This window comes from Tachyglossus aculeatus, chromosome 9 (assembly GCF_015852505.1).
Source record: "Tachyglossus aculeatus isolate mTacAcu1 chromosome 9, mTacAcu1.pri, whole genome shotgun sequence".
Taxonomy (NCBI): Eukaryota; Metazoa; Chordata; class Mammalia; order Monotremata; family Tachyglossidae; genus Tachyglossus; species Tachyglossus aculeatus.
In genome coordinates this window covers 63,168,565-63,170,714 of record NC_052074.1, presented here as the reverse complement: position 1 = coordinate 63,170,714, position 2,150 = coordinate 63,168,565, and the positions used below count along the sequence as shown (strand labels likewise).

At 43.8% G+C, this 2,150-nt stretch overlaps 1 non-coding gene across 1 annotated transcript; it reads right to left on the bottom strand.

The window, feature by feature from the left end:
• Nucleotides 1-1,777: 1,777 nt before the first annotated feature.
• Nucleotides 1,778-1,915, bottom strand: LOC119932774. The gene has a single exon (XR_005452508.1). It is a non-coding gene; the product is annotated as a small nucleolar RNA SNORA7 (small nucleolar RNA).
• Nucleotides 1,916-2,150: the final 235 nt, after the last annotated feature.

Sequence of the window (2,150 nt, the reverse complement as noted above, 5' to 3'; positions counted from 1 at the left end):
TACTATCATTATTATTATTATTATCCTGCAACTTCAGCTGCTCCAGGGACTGTTGGAATGAATGATTTGATAAGCAGACTTGCCTAGTGGATAGAGAGCGAGCCTGAGAGTCAAAGCGTCATGGGTTTTAATCCCAGCTCCGCCACTTGTGTATGACCACAGGCAATGCTTTACTTCTCTGTGCCTCGGTTGCCTCATCTGTAAAATGGGGATTAAGATTAAGACCTAGGTGGGACTGGGGCTGTGTCCAACCCAATTATCTTGTATCGACCTCAGTGCTTAATTCAGTGCCTGGCACATAGAAAGCTCTTAACAAATACCATTATTATTATGGTTCTGGTTATTATGATCATAGTCACAGAAAGCCATTTGAGGATTCTTACCTCAGTGTAGGCAGGACTGGTAGGGAAGACTATGTCTAGGAGTCTGTCAGCTTAGTTTTTGAAGTAGAAGCAGCATGGCTTACTGGAAAGAGCACAGGCTGGAGAGTCAGAGGGCATGGGTTTTAATCCTGACTCTGCCACTTGTCAGCTGTTTGACTTTGGGCAAGTCACTTCACTTCTCTGTGCCTTGGTTACCTCATCTGTAAAATTGGATTAACACTGCGAGCCCCACGTGGGGCAACCTGGTTACTTTGTATCTTTCACAGTGCTTCGCTCATAGTAAGCGCTTAACAAATACCATGATTGTTATTATTGTTAATTCAGAGATGAGATTCTGGTCATCTGGACGGAGCAATAGCTGTCAGCATGGAGAGGTAATGGCAGATCAGTGAACTATTTCTGAGCACGTACAAGATTTGGTAATTGACTTCCTGTGGGAAGAGGGGCATCAAAGATGACTTAAAGACATACAATGTGAGGGTTAAGGAGGGCGATGAGATGGAGAAGTGGAACAGACTGAAGATAGAGAGTTCACTTTTTAAATTACTGTTAAATAATTGAATTTGTGCTGATAAATGCATGATGAATTCTGGAAGCCTGAATAAGCAGACAAGGTAGAGCTGAGACATTTTTGTAGTAGTTGTGACTTCGGCTAAAGAGCCTTTGAAGAATGACAGCAATTAAAAATCAAACTCACAGTTTGAAACTGTGGTTCCTTACTTCATCTCAAACTAGGTTATTTCAGTGCCTTTTTATGGAATTTGTTAAGAGCTTACTATTTGTCAAGCACTGTTCTAGGTACTGGGGTGGATACAAGTTTCTCAGGCTTGACCCAATCACTGTTCCGCAATGAGCTTACTGTTTAGAGGAGGGGGAGACAGACATTAATATAAATAAACAGATTGCAGATATGGACATAAGTGTTGTTGGGCTGGAAGGGGAAAAGAACAAAGGAGTGGCATAGACATGTTGGAAAGCAGTGGGGAAGAAGACTTTGGAGAGCTAGTAGTTGAAGCTGACTGTCGGATATATGTGTATAAGAATAACTATATATGACTGTACGTCCTGAATATATACTGAGAATACTTCCATCCCCGGGATCCCTTTTAGCAGTGTCACCCATCAGTCAAACTCAACATCACATGGCAAGATAAGATTACCTATCTTGTCTTTTCTTAAGTCGTGGAGTCAATTCCGACCCGTAGCGACACCACTAACACCTCTCTCCCAGAACACCCCGCTCTCCATCTGCAATCATTCTGGTAGCGTATCCAGAGAGGTTTCTTGGTAACAATATGGAAGTGTCTTACCACTGCTGCCTTCTGTACAGTAAATTCAAGTCTCCACCCTTGATTCTCTCCTCTGCCACTGCTGCCCAGCATGGGTGAGTTTGGACTTGTAGCAGATCGCCTTCCACTTGCTAACCACTGCCCAAGTTAGGAATGGAATGGGTAGGCCTCTGCTTGACTCTCCCTCCTGTAGTCGAGACTGGTAGAGTACTGGAAACTCTCCAGGTGTGAGCCTGAGAGGGGAGATTACGCATCACTAGATCGTAAATCACAGACAGCTTACCAGGACTGTGTCACTGCTCATAATACAGCTCTGGAAGGTGGAACGTGTGAAGTGATGGGATAACAGAATGAAACCCAAACAGCTGTTTTCTGGGAACCTGGGAAGGACATACTGAAGCCCAGGGGGCAAGTGAAATACCTTAAAGATGTACCAGATGTAGCCTCAAGCAATATGGCCCAGCTGATTTAGACAGAT